This window comes from Pan paniscus, chromosome 7 (assembly GCF_029289425.2).
Source record: "Pan paniscus chromosome 7, NHGRI_mPanPan1-v2.0_pri, whole genome shotgun sequence".
In the NCBI taxonomy this organism is placed as follows: Eukaryota; Metazoa; Chordata; class Mammalia; order Primates; family Hominidae; genus Pan; species Pan paniscus.
In genome coordinates, this window is record NC_073256.2 from 134,514,622 (window position 1) to 134,529,407 (window position 14,786).

The window sequence follows — 14,786 nt, forward strand, 5'->3', positions numbered from 1 at the left end:
GTATAGAACCTCTTTCCAGAAATGGCTCCAAAGAGTGACTTGCCAGTGCTGTTTTAGCAGGTGCTCAGAGGAGATGCCTCCAATGCCCAGCCTGAGCTAATGAATGGAAAACAATCTTTTCCCTCTCACTGTCTCAGATTCTTATAACGATCCTAAAAAAAGATGAGAAAACCATCATTACACCTTGTTCACAGATGTTGAAACCAAGGTATATAGCCTGCTTCACTCACACGGCTTCTTAGTGACAGATAGAGGCCTTCACATGTTGCTGGGAACCCTTGGAGTTGGATGAAGAAGCCTGGAGCTCTAGTCTTAATGACTTCACTCTACAGAGAAAATAAACCAATATTCATGACACAGAGCAGCATTTCAGAGTTGAGCAACACAGGATCTAAAATGTTCTTATCTATTCCACTAACAAATCGTTATCGAGGTCCTAACTGTGTATGATCTTGTCCTAGAAGCTGTTGGCTATTTGAGGATTTAACAAATTCACATTTCAGCTTTCAGCGTCACCCTTTTATTGGAATACTTTCTTTCCTTTGTGCTAGTTTTGCTCTCTGGCAGGCTTTTCTCATGAGGTGGCATCCCAGGGCTCTAACCTTCCTTCTCCTAGCCTGGAAACCTCACAGAAAAAGAAGGCGTCTTGACTGATGGTTCCAGTAAAAGTCACGAGGTTGAGTTTTACTGGATTGATCTGCATCATATACCCATAACTGGACCAATCACAGTGGCCAGAGGGATTGGACACACTGATTGGCCAGGCCTGTGTCATGCACCTAGCCTTGAAGGCAGCATGTGTTGGGACAGCCCCATGTAAAAGTTATTATAATGGGGTAGGCATTATTCTTTGAAGGAAAGTAGGATGTTGTCACCAGAAAAGGAGGAAATAGTGATGGGCAGGCAACAGCTGTCCTCCAGAGAAAAGTTAAAATGATTTCCATTTTATAAATGAAAAAGTTGAGGCTCAGTGTGGTTAAGTGGCTTGAATATGAAAGGGAAAAAGATAAACAGTAGGAACAAAGTTCTTAACTTCTAGCCCTTGAGAAAATCTTCCCGGACATCCATCACATCTCTGAGGTCAGGAAGAAGTGTTCCAGTCAGCTTTTAAATCCATTCACTGCCAATAGGAAAAAAACAAGAGAAGGAACTAATCAGATTTTATAAATTCCTAAGAGCCCCGTGTATATTTTGGCTGGAAAGTTGTTTGTTCACTTGTATTTAATGAATGGCCCCTTATCTGACAATGCTGAAACGCCCATTTAAACTGCAACATCGGTATTTACGTCTGTTGAAGACATGTTGTTATTAAGTTGAAAAATTGCTATCTCAACAGACTCGTAGGCTTTTCAACTTTGTCTCCTAAGGTAAAAACTCTTTAACAAAGAGCCTTAGTGCTGTTAAGGACAAATGCTGAGAATTCAAAGAAGACACACTTTTGAGGGGATGATCTAAGAGGAATTACCACCCTGGATACCAATCAGGAAATGGCTGGCTTCACAGAAGAGCCAGCTCAGCATTTATAGTGATTAAGGTGCTTAGAATTACGCTTTATTGACTTTTCCAAGCCCTCTCTGTTTTGAAAAACTAAACTGAAGTGCAAAGCATTTTGTTAACTTAATGAAGAATTTCTGACTTGTTTGTATCTTCATTACACCTTGTAAGATAGATACACCTGGAAAGAGTATTAGAATAAAAACATGTTGATTCAAAAATCCCTCCATAAGAAGATGACAGAAGCTGTGGCTGCTATTGATGTTTGGCGTGGGCCCCAGAGAGAGGTATTGAGGCTTGTTCAAATTCTTTCCACTCCTCTGAATTTTATAGAGACTCAGCAACATTACTTAAAAAAAAAAAAGCCATCAAATAGGTTAAATGGTAGTCTAACATCGTGCTTTCTGTCACTTTGTCATTCTGATTGACAGAGGTGAGGACTTCTTTCCAGCCCTGTGGGTGTAAGTGCCAAGAAGATAAAAAGAGCCAAGGAAATGACGTAAGGTCACCATGTGTCATGATGTCCTGAGTAGGGAATGGTGGCCCAGAGAAGTGGAAGGGCAAGATGTCCTCTCAGGGGCGGTCATCAAACTCGTAGAGCAGGACTGTGAAATGCTGAGAGCAAAGGATCTGCAGGAGCTGGCTGGATGCCAGGGCATGCAGGGGCACATGACGAAGCCTTTCCTTTCAGGGGGATAAAGTGTCCTGAGCCCCAGACTCTCTGAGAGGATCAAGGAATGGGCTGAGAAGGGTCCGTCCTCTGCAGAGCTAGAAGTGAGTGACAGTGGGAACTGGTGTGATGTACGTGTATGTGTATATCCAAATTCATGTTCATATCTGTCATTTTGCTTGATTTATAAGGAATAATCCTAATTATAATGCTACATGTATATTGACTCATTAAATCCTCACAATAGCCCCGAGAGATGAGACAGGCAAATGAGGAAGCCATCCTCTTTCTTGCTTTACAGAGGAGGACACCAAGGTTAGAGGCCGTCGGGTGATTAGCCTTAAAACAGGAAAGCATTAATTGTAGGCAAGTCCATGAAAAGGTAGCCGGGTAACATGGCATAGTGATTAATGGCTTAGAATCTGAAATCAAACAGACTTTTATATCTTGGTTCTTCCATAACTGTCACGTTCTCTTAGGAAAGCTACCTAACTTTGAGCCTCAGGTGTCTCAGCTACAAATGAAATTGTGATAAAACACATCTTTGTAGGTGTTTGTAATAATAAAATTAGAAAAAATAGTTAACACAGCACAAATCCTGTCACAAGCTAAATATTTAATAAACATTGGTAGCTATTTTTATTGTTGTTTTCTGGCATGTTCCCAAGACAGGATCCAGATATAAGAAAAGATAGGTAGCTTGTTGTCAAAAATGGTGTTCAGGTTAGGAACTGGGTTTTGGAAGCAGGGAAAAACCTAGTTATCAGAATTCAAACAAAAGGCAAGATCAGACTTTAGCAGTAGACCACTCTTATTTGCCTACCCACCATCCCTTCTTTCTTCTTTTAGTAATAGCACCCTACCTTTCCTTTGGGTCACTATGTTTTCCAAATTATTGGTTGCTGTGCTTCAGTGGGGCTCCATTTTCCAGACCATGACAGAGTACCCAACCAGGCCTGGCTGCTTAGAACACCATGTTCCCTGGCTGTGATAGTTTAGCTTTGGACATGTGGAATAAACTAATTAGAGTGCATTATGGGACTTTTTTTTTTCTTTCAAACTAGTGGTAAAGAGGCACTGTCTTTCCACTGGCGCTGCAAAGCTACTACAATATAGGTCTGAGGGGCTGGAGGCCATCTTGCTGCCCCAAAGGGAGCATCTTTTTGATGCCATGAAGTCGACCTGGAGGAAGGCAGAGCTGAGAGATAGTGGGAAACGAAGTCCCCAATTACATGGTTTGAGGTAACTGTGCATAAAACCAGCTCTGCTCCTGGTTGAGGCATTCTTTCTTCCTCTTTATAAATGGACAGTTTTTGATTCTCAGTTTCAAAATGTCCTCCTTGTTTAATATCTGGAAATGTCTAGAAAACAAGGCCAATCTGTGCCTCAGGTGGGAGCCAAGGTACCCCAAGTCATCTAAGAAGAAGGCTGCAGGGACTCAGAGACAAGCAGCAGCATCTGGGCTATGCGTCCCTCTGTAAAAAAGAGGATGACATTTCTTCTGTCTCTATTTCAGGTATCATTTTCTCTCCTCTAACCCCATTTCTTGAAAAATTTAACTACTAGGAGTTTGTGAAGATATCACTTCATGGGTTCATTGATAAATGACAGGTGATTTTATGCTTTCCTGAGATAGGTTCAACATGCCAGAGTGTCTTGTGCTCCAGACCGTGAAAGATGAGATTCCTGGAAAATGTTTTAATGTGGGTTGTATTGTTCTATCTCACCAACCATTCATAGAATTTTAATTAAGCTCTGTTGTATTCATCCCTTACTCTTAATAAAGCCCTTTATTTCATAACTCAGTTCAGAATAGTTAAATATTTTGTTTGAAGTACAGCCCCTGCCAATTCACCACACAGGAGGGGTGAACAGTTAAAGGAGTTGGTGTAAATGAAAAACCCCTAGAGACTCATTGAGTGTCAAGGTCTGAGCTGGGGGGGAGAAAGCCCCGGCTCTAATTTCAGCTCTGCCGGAGAGAGACTGGGACAACTCAGCCTTCTTTTCCCAGAGCAAAAATGAAGATGCTGAATTTTGTTTACTTCACTGAGCATTGGCAGGAAATATTAGGAAGACAATGTCTTCAAAGCATAAAAAGTACTTGGAAAAAAGTCATCATATTACTTGTAGGGCCATGAAGATTCTCTGACGGATGCAATTGCAAAAGAAAATGTGTTATTACAGACTCAATATCTAGTCCAGGGCGAATGCTGGGGTGTATCCCAAGGACTTTCCTGCTCTGCAAATTCTTTGTTTTTCCTTCAAGCGTGATCACATGCAGTTTTGCAGAGTCAGCACTTTCTTTGTTTCATTGACTGTTGATTACTTCATTAACTCAGTACTTATGTCCTGAGTGTTTTACTATTTGTTCAGCACTACAGATAGAAAAAGTGGGTCAAGCATGACTGTTCTTTTATTCAGTCAACATCTATTTATCAAGCACCTACTATGTGCCAAGCAGTGGGGATATAAAGATGGTAGCCATAGTCACTGCCTTCTATAATCTTGCTACTCAAATTGTGGTGAGGGGACCAGGAGCATCAGTATCTCCTAGGAGTTTGTTAGAGAAATACAGACAAACGGAATCAGCTTTTAACCAGGATACTAACAAGATCCCTAGGCAATTTGTATGCACATGAAAGTTTGAGAGGCAAAGCTCTAAGCAGACTTATGTCATGGTGAGTTTAGTGGGAAAATAATGAACTAGTGGTTTAGAAGACTGACTAATACTGGTTGCCAGCTTTCTGCTCTGATGCTTGGAATGGAATGGAAGCAAGTCATTTTTCCATGTTATGACTCAATGTATTATCTTCAAAATAGAGATAATATTATTTGCCCTTCCTCCCTCATGTGTTATTATGAAGATGAGATAAGAAAATTGTTGCAAAAGTGTAAGTGTTATCCAAAAGTAAGGTATTGCTATTGTAACATTTAAGATTTGGAGAAGCTTCTGTATACTAAGCCTGGCTGCATTGCCCAGGAACTGGAATTTTATTCTGATTTAACAATTGCCTGCATTGTGATTCTGTTAGGGCATTCTTATGTCTACCATTCAGAGATGTGAGTAACAGGATTGCCAAGGCACCAGCATGCAGAGAGGTTCTAGTGCTTCTTAGCTCTAGTTATACAGAAGTTGGTGTGCTAGACATTTTATGTATTCAACCAATTTAATAAAACTTAATGAGGGCTTGTCTACTTGGAAAAACTTTGGGGTATGGCATGCTTGGTTCCCGCCCTCAAGTGGTGTTTAAGATGGTGAGGTAACATACAAAATAATTGTAATTCATGATACAATAATGTAGATGCACTGAGTGTGGTTCAGACAATAGGTGAAGACATGGGTAGATTTATAAAATACAGAAGATTTGTGAAACGAGGACAAGATTAACTAAAGATTATGTTTTTATCATCTGCTTCTTTAGCAAACTCACAGGGCAGCTGGGTCATGAGACCTCCCAGATGTTGGAGAACAGTATCACTAGATTACTGGAAAATGATGACCTGGCTCCAGGTACAAAAAATGCCCTGTCTTAGCCATCAAGTTGGAGAATTCAGACACACAGCACTTAGAACAGAAGCTCTTTTTCTTTCCAGACATTTATATTGTTTCTCCAGGAAAGGGCTGTCCTACTGCTTGTCTACATTTAGGAATAATTATTAGATGAAATGAGATTAGGATTTGAATGAAAAAAACTGCCCATATTCAATTGACAAGGACCATCACTGAACCCATACCTTCCTGTCTATATATCCCCTTCCACCTTGCCCCTCTGAACTACTATTCGGATTCCACGACACAGAATTTGAACATTAAGGGAGTATACTTGGTGAAGTAGCAACAATTTGGTGATGAAAGAGAGCAGAAAATCAATCTGGAGAAATTAAGTGTTCTTACAGAACACTTAAGCCCTGGGGTAATCACCAGAGTGAATTCCCCACTCAAAGGCTAAGCTGACCCCCGTCAGCTTTAAATCCCTAGCCCTCCTATTAAAACTGTTTCATATGATAAAGTGAATTAATTGGCTGTTAAGTAAGCCAAAGGGTCTCGAGTTCCTACCTCTGCTGATTCAGCAGATTCTCATCTAAGTGAGATTTAAGAGACTGGAGTCTACTGAGAGAAAAAGTGGGGGTGTTCAAAAAGCCACTCTTTTGTAGGTTATGCTTCCCCAGCTATAAAATATTCCATAGCAGTGTGAAAATGACCAATTTCAGCCTCCAGAATCACAGAAGCTGGGAGCAGCCTCAGAAATGGGAATGTAGAGATCTGAATTATACTTTAGGCTCTGTAAGTTAATCGCCTTCTTTGTCTTTCTCTCTTCTGTCCTCTCTCTCTCTCTCTCTTTCTGTCTTAGAGACAGGGTCTTGCTCTGTCACCCAAGCTCTAGTGTGGTGGCTACAGTGATCATAGCTCACTGTAGGCTCAAACTCCTGGGCTCAGGTGATTCTCCTGTCTCAGCCTCCTGAATAGCTGGGACTACAGGCTTGTGCCACCATGCCCGGCTAATTTTTGAATTTTATTTTTTGTTTATAATTTTAGTTTTTGTAGAGACAGGGTCTCATTCTGTTGACCAGGCTGGTCTTGAACTCCTGGTCTCAAGCTATCCTCCTGCCTTGGCCTTCCAAACTGTTGGGATTATAGGTGTGAGCCACAGGTTTCATCTAACCTTCTTTGTCTTCTTAAATAGAAAACCAGCAGGAGGAACTGCTCTAGTTGGTATGTGATGTAAAGTGAAAATAGCGAAAGGTTGTCTTTGCCCAGCATCATCCCTGTCTGCCATTTTGATCCTCTTTTCTCCCATCAATCTTCTAATTTTCTTTGTTCCTTTTTGGGGTACTTCTTCTCTTGTCCTACTGCCATTTTGAACTCCCTTGGTCCCCCCCCAATTTCTTCACCAATTTTGCATTTTGCTAGCAGCAGTAAGTATTCTCTTTACAATCATTCTTTCATTATTATAATTTTATTTCTCTCCACAAATAAGCATGAGCACCTTCAGAAGACAAACACATGTTTTTTCCTCAGTGAAATTCCTTTTGGGTGAGAAAGTCATATGTCAATCAAGCAAATTAGTGAAATAGGTTAATTTCAGTTACCAATAAATGCAAAACAGTTAAACAGTTGGAGGTCTGAAGATGAGGGTGAAGGATTAGGAGCCACTTTCTTCAGAGTGGGTAGGGAAGGGCTCATTGAGGCTGTGGCATATGAACTGAGATCTAATCAATGAGGAGGGGCCAGCTGTTCTGAGATCTGGGGAGGCTCATTCCATAGAGAGGAAATGCAGATGCAAAGCCATTGGAAGTGCTTGAGGGTGGGCTAACAGGAGGGGGAGTTTTGGGACTTGTCTGGAAGTTGCATTTGCAGAGCAAGCACATTGTTTTGCTTATATTGTGTGTTGGTTGTGCGTTTATATTATGAGTGGCTTAAGGAGGGTTAGTAGAGATTTTTGTGGAGGGGAGAAGAGCTCCCCTACCAAACTTCTGTACGCCCTTTATTGAAGACTTTGGCAAAGACTCAGATAAAAACAAGAAATGACAATAGGACCAGTGTGGTTGGAGTTTGCTGTGTTTGGGCAAGGTGGGATGACCCAAGGCCTAAGAAGTCTACAAGGCCTTATAGGTAGGCAGTGATGGCAAGGCGTTTGAATTTTGTTCTGAGTGTGATGGGATGGCACTGGAGGGCTTTGATTAGAAGTGACAGAATAGTGATTTTCATGTTTTGATCTAAAAAATACCCAATTCACAGGCAGCTCCAGAATATGATTAAACTGAACTAAAATACTAAAACAATACTGATGTCACGGACAATTGAAATTCTGTATAATTATCATTTATGATTACTGAAGCTAGGAATGGCATATTGTGTGACTCCTGTTCATAAGGCAATGGCTCAGATGAAATGCAAGATAGAATAAAGGCAATTCTAAGTATCTTAGCTGTAAGTGTACTCTTTCTATTCTGCTCCAAAAAACATATCAGAATGCATGAGTAGCATAATTATGGGTACTAATTTCAGGTGTGTCTGGATTTTATATAAAGAATTAGAATTAGAACTCTTCATTACACATTACTCCCAGCATGCCTCCCAAACTGGTAGGTAACCTGTCTGTCCTTGAAGTTACTCTTTTTCTTCTTGCCACCATCAAAGTTTTTTCTCAGGTACCCATCACAGTGAAATCAGAAAAGTTCTGATGGTTTAGTTTACACTCAAGTGTCCATAGGAGACAGTGACTTAATATGTTTATTTGCTAAGAATGTGCATTTGAATAGGAGCAATGGTTTCATGTGAGTGAATGCAAGTATGAGTCAAGGTTATAGAAGGCCAGTATTTGGGCAAGAGCCCTTCTTAGAAGTCCTGAAACTACCCCATCTATACAATCCTAATGGTTTAGAATACTGTTTCTTCCTACATCTTGTGGCTTCTGCGCCCTTAGAAATGTATGCTGTAGCCCTCCAGAAATGCCTGAGACTAAAAAGGTAATGAAAAATAATTTGTAGCTATCAGCATTTTTGTCTTTCCGAGGAAAGACCCATCTTTAGAATAATTTATCTTTATATGAAGCAAAAGGGCTCTTCTGAATAATGCAAAAACACTAACAGTTAAAACAATAGCTGATACTGTAGTATTTTCTGTGTGCCAGGCTCTTTTCTAAGCACTTATTTATATTAACTTATTTAATCCTGCAACAACCCTATGTAACAGGTATTATTGTCATCCCAATTTTATGAACAAAAAAAAGACAGTTATGGTAAATTCATATACTCTAAATATGTGGATAATTTAGGAGTTCTGAATATGTAACATCACCTCAGTAAGAGCTTCAGCCACAGAGTCAGGTCCCAGAGGATCCGATTTATTAATTACTAAACTCATTTCTGCAGAATGCACCAAAGGCTTCCACTGTTGGGAAGGAAGATGCTTTATGAAAAAATTTTAGTCTTGTTAAGAGAGTGCAATAAAGCTATGGAGAGGTTTTCAACTTTTAATTATTTAGCAGTGAAATAGAATTTCAGATGAATCCCCCAGATGTAATTTATATTGTAATGTTTTACACTGCTTTATGTACAGATGTCAGGAAAGATGGCTCTAAATGAATTTTATAGGACTTAAGGGAGAGCTTGCAGTTCTAGCTGTAGGGATGAAGGCCTGTCTTCATCTCAGCAGGGAGCTACCAGCATCTCACGAACCAATATGATGACATCTTCTTTAAAACCTGAAGAGGTCAGAGGTAAAAAGTCCATTCAGACTAAATATTTGACATCTAAGGTAAAATTGTAAGTTAATGCTAACTTTCCTGCTCTGCAAATTCTTTGCAGAGGCCTAGTTTGAAAAGGACAATCCAAGTTTTGATTACCTCTAGCAGAAATAGTGTTCTGGAAAAGGCTCCAGATAGGCTGTACTTGTAGGCTAAGAGAAACTTGAATGTGATGCTGAGATACTGTCTTTTCCTTATGAACATGAGCAAGAATTTATTTGTTAGAAGTGACCAAAATTGTGTGATTACTCTTGTTCTAACTTCTTAAAGACTTAGCTGTTGCAAATTTAACTCAGAAACATTTTGGGTTACTTTTTCAGTTCAGATGGTATACCTTCTCTCTGTCTCAAAAAAAAAAAAAAAAACAAAAAAAAAAAAAACAAAAAAACCTTGCAAAATAACAGTTGTTCTCAGATAAAATAAAAGCAACTGCCCATCTGTCATCATTGGTCTTTTAAAATCACAAGTTGTCTTTCTAATTTCTCTTCAACTTTTGACATACAACTCAAAACACCTTTTCACAGAGAGGTTATATGGTTATTTCAAATGCTGTCTAAAAACTCTATAAAGAGATTTGATTAAATGGGAAGCACAGATGACTGATACTCTTAAAATAATTGCTGCCTTAGTGATTCAACATGTGAGCTCTGCCATTTATTACACTTTTAAGTGAACTAATCTAAATTAAAATCTTCTAAGATCAATAGCTCATTTTTTTTTAACCACGGAGCATTCTTAATGCATTGCCAAGCCAGATAAGTCATATTTTCAGAACTTGAGAGTCTACAGCAGCCTAATGTATATTTGGTAGCATATTTTACAGCAGGCTCCTTTTTTTTTTTGCACAAATATATTAAAAAATAGCCATTCCAAGTGTGTCTCTAAACACATCTAGTTCCTTTTCTAAGCATACCTCCTCACTTGAAAGATATCATTATTATCTTTTGATGTGTAAAACTACTTATCAATCTGGTCTTTTATTAACTGAACAACAATTTGAGTCATTCATCTATATTGCTGTCAGGTGATGGTAAAATTCTGGCAAATTTATAGAAAGAAAATAGTGTAAACAATTCAGTTAACATCGAAACTCACTCAAAGATGCGGTGTTGGAAATAAGGCAAATTCCTATGCGCCTCTGAGACAGGCCTAATGTCTGTGGGGATTCGGATTGGGTAGAAGTCAACTAAGTTAGCCTCCTTTTGTTTGGCTCCCATGGTAAGGAATATAGAGGCCTAATTTGAAAAGGACAGTCCAAGTTTTGATTACCTGTATCAGAAATAGTGTTCTGGAAAAGGTTCCAGATAGGCTCTACTAGTAGGCTAAGAGAAACTTGAATGTGATGCTGAGATACTGTGAGGCTAGCAGTAAACAGTCATCTCAGAGATCCATTATGTTCCCAAAGCAACTCCCAGCTTTGGCTGTCGTCTTCAACACCTTTAGTTCATCTGTTTTGTGTTAGGGAATTACTGGAGATCCACCTTGGGCTAGAATCTTTGGGGAGTCGGTCCATATTGCTTTTTTCCCCCATCTTCATAATTTAGATTGAGTTTCTAAAGGAAAGGGGAAAGGAGACTGCTGGCCAATGCCAGGGTTTTGGCTGCTGAAGTAACCTCCCTATTTGCCACACCCTTGTTAGTCCAAGAGGAAGTCAAGGGGAATGAGAGAAGACTACATTCTTTTAGGAATTATTCTACGTGATCACCCCTTCAGTCACTCTTCTTTTGTGCCACAACCTCCCCTGCCCCACCTTACTCCCATATCACATCATCTGGGTGTATGCGTAATCATTAAGTTTAAGTTTTATTCTCCATGGCTAATATATAACGCCTTATCCTTAAAACCCTTGCAGGAGACAGAGAGTTTTGGGAGATGGTAGAAGCTATAGTAGTACAGCAGTGCTATATTAAGATAAAATGTAATGTGTTTTTAGAAATAAATTCAGTAAAGTTGCAGGATATAAAATCAACATATAAAAATCAGTTGTGTTTCTATACATCTATACACTGACCATGAACTATCAGAAAAGGAAATTAAGAAAACAATCCCATTTACAATAGCATCAAGAATAAACTACTTAGGAATAAACCAGAGGTAAAAGACTTATGTGCTGAAAACAACATAACATAGATGAAAGAAAAGACATAAGTAAATAAAAAGACATCTTGTGCTCATAAATTGGAAGACTTAATATTGTTCAAATGTGCACACTACCCAAAGTGACTAACAGATTCAATGCAATTTCTGTCAAAATTACAATGGCATTTTTTGCAGAAGTAGAAAAAAAATCATATAATTTGTATGGAAACACAAATGACACAAAATAAAGTAATCTTGAGAAAGAACAAAAATGAAGGTATCACACTTTCTGATTTTAAAACATATTTCATATCTGTAGTAATTGAAACAGTATAATACTTACATAAAGACAGATATACAGACCGATGGAACAGAATAGAGATCCCAGAAATAAAACCACACATATATAGTGAACTGATCTTTGATAAGGTTGCCAAAAATACATGATGGGGAAGGGATAGTGTCTTCAACAAATCATGTTGGGAAAACTCAATTACAACATGCAAAAGAATGAAATTGCACCCTTATTTTAAACCATACACAAAAGTCAACTCAAAATGGGTTAAAGATGTAAACATAAGATCTGAAACGGAAGAAACCATAGGGGGAAAACTTTACAGTATTGATCTTGGCAATGATTTGTTTGATATGACACCAAAAGCATAGGCAACATAAGCTAAAATGGACTAGTGGGACTACATCAAATTAAAAATCTTCTGCACAACAAGGGACACAACAGAATAAAAAAGGCTACCTACATAATAAAGGAAAATGTTTGCAAACCATATATCTGATATGGGGTTAATATCTAAAATATATAGGGAACTTCTAAAAAAAACTCTAAAATCAACAAAAACCCAAAACGTCTGAACCCAAATAACCTGGTTTAAAAAAGGGGCAAAGGGCTTGAATAGACATTTCTCCAAAAAAATACATTCAAAGGGCCAATAAGTATATGAAAAGATGCTCAATATCACTAATCATCAGAAAAATGCACATGAAAAGCCACAATGAAATATCACCTCACACCTGTTAGGATGGCCATCAAAAACAAACACACACACAAACAAAAAATAAGTGTCTCTGAGGTTGTGGAGAAATTGGAACCCTTACTCACAGTCACTGGGAATGTATAATGTTGCAGCCACTATGGAAAATAATAATATGAAGTTTCCTCAATAAATAAGAAATAGAACAATGGGATCCAGCAATCATACTTCTAAGTATTTATCCGAAATAATATAAATCAGTATCTCAAAGAGATATTTGCATTCCCATGTTTATTGAAGCATTTTTCACAATACCCAAGATGTGGAAGTGGCCTAAACATTCATTAATGGATGAATGGATAATGAAAACATGGTATATACATACAATGGAATATTATTCAATCTTAGGAAGGGGATCCTGCTGTCTTAGTCCATTCAGACTAATATAACAAAACACCATAAACCAGGCTGCTGATACACAATATAAATCTATTTCTCACAGTTCTAGAGGGTGGGAATCCAAGATCATGATAATGGCAGATTCAGTGTCTGGGGAGGGCCCACTTTCTAGTTCCCAGATGGTGCCTTCTTGTTGTGTCCTCACATGATTCTCTCTTGTGCCTCTTTTATAAGGACACCAATCTCATTCATGAGGACTCTGCCCTTAGAACTGAATCACCTCCCAAAGATGCCACCTCCTAATACTATCGCATTGGTAATTAGATTTAAACATGAATTGGAGGGGTACACAAACATTCAGACTGTAGCACCTTCCTACACTGCAACGTGGATGAACCTTGAAGGCATTCTAAGTGAAATAAGCCAGTCACAAAAGGACAAATACTGCATGATTCCATTTATACGAGGTGTCTAAAACAGTCAAACTCAGAAGCAAAAAGTAGAATGATAGTTGCCAGGGATTGTGGAGGAGGGGAAATGGTGAGTTGCTGTTGAGTGGGTATGAAGTTTCAGTTAAGCAACATGGAAAAGTTCTAAAGACCTAAACATTGTGCTGATAGTTAACAATACTATACACTCAGAAAAATTTGTTAAGAGAGTAGGTCTCATGTTTTTCACAATAAAAAACATATAAAATGTAGTTTGTCACTATCTTCTATGATATGTGGAATTTAACTGAAATGGAAATCAGGGTATTAGAGTGGCCCTTTTTATGTCATATTGCTTTATTGGGTGTTTATACTTAAGCTGATTACTAATTAGTAACTGAGGCTTAGAAGCAGTGATAAGACTGGCCTTTGTATGGCCTATAGACTTATTCTAATTGCTTTATAGTAGGATTGTATGTGGGAAATGGAGATTAAGAGAATTGCTTACAGCTGCAACATTTAGGCCCTGACATCCTTTAATAATAGGTGACATGTCTTGAGAGCTTATGAAGTGTTAGGCACTATTCTAAGCACCATTCATTATCTCACTTGATAATTACAACAATACAGTAAGTTGGATGCTATTATAATTGTCCACCTTTTACACATAAGGAAACTGATTAAATCACTTTCCCAAAGTTATCTAGCTCATGAATGGCAGAACTGGGATTCAAACCCAGGCCTTTCACCTACAAGGCTTGTAACTCTTAACCATCCAACCTTTCCCTCTCCTTGTCTGTTCTCTTCATTGCTTCCAAGAGCTGGGCTTACCATCTACAAGCACTCTTCATCTGAATACTGACATCTACTGTGGCTCCAGATGAATGCACAGTTGAGGTAGGCAATTTTAAACATTGTCTTATTCTCTTTTAGTGGAACCCAGTTATAGGCCACATGCCACACTCAGGCTCTGGGTGTTTTAGTGAAGACCTCCCTTATTGAAGTCTAAGTCTCTTTTCTGGCAAGGATCACAGAGCTTTGTCGTGTCTTTGGTGTCCTGGTTGAAGACCAGACTGCCTTTCTTCCACAGAGAACCACAGTCTCCTTTCCCCTCTGTGGACTCTGCTCCTCTGTTTAGAAATGCTTAAGTCAATTGCTTCCCAAATCATGATGGAGCTTGTGATGGTTTTTGAAATGTACTGGGCATTCCTTTATATTATTAGAATATACACTGCACTGGAGAGGAACCAGTTGGACTTATTCACTGTTGCACCTTTATCACTAAGCCCATTGCTTGGCATGGACTAGGAACATAATTAATATTTGTTGAATGAATTAATGGGAAGTTTCTCCATCTTCTGTCTCACCTTAGAGGGCAGACCTCAGGTCAGGCTTCATCTCCTCTACTTTCATCATTTGCTCCTTGCCACTGGGAAACTAACCATCCTCTTCTGGGTCTAAGTTTTAATAATGGCGA

General features: G+C 38.8%; 1 protein-coding gene and 1 long non-coding RNA gene across 4 annotated transcripts in view; one reads left to right on the forward strand and one right to left on the reverse strand.

The window, feature by feature from the left end:
- SLC30A8 (solute carrier family 30 member 8) overlaps window positions 1-14,786 on the forward strand; it is a 226,930-nt gene that overhangs the window by 157,922 nt on the left and 54,222 nt on the right. The gene's annotated exons all lie outside the window — the stretch shown is intronic.
- The window catches only part of LOC134730835 (uncharacterized), a 429,507-nt gene that overhangs the window by 2,415 nt on the left and 412,306 nt on the right, over window positions 1-14,786 (reverse strand). The window contains exon 7 of the long non-coding RNA XR_010112831.1: window positions 184-1,120. This is a non-coding gene — a long non-coding RNA (uncharacterized LOC134730835). The remainder of the gene's footprint in view (window positions 1-183; window positions 1,121-14,786) is intronic.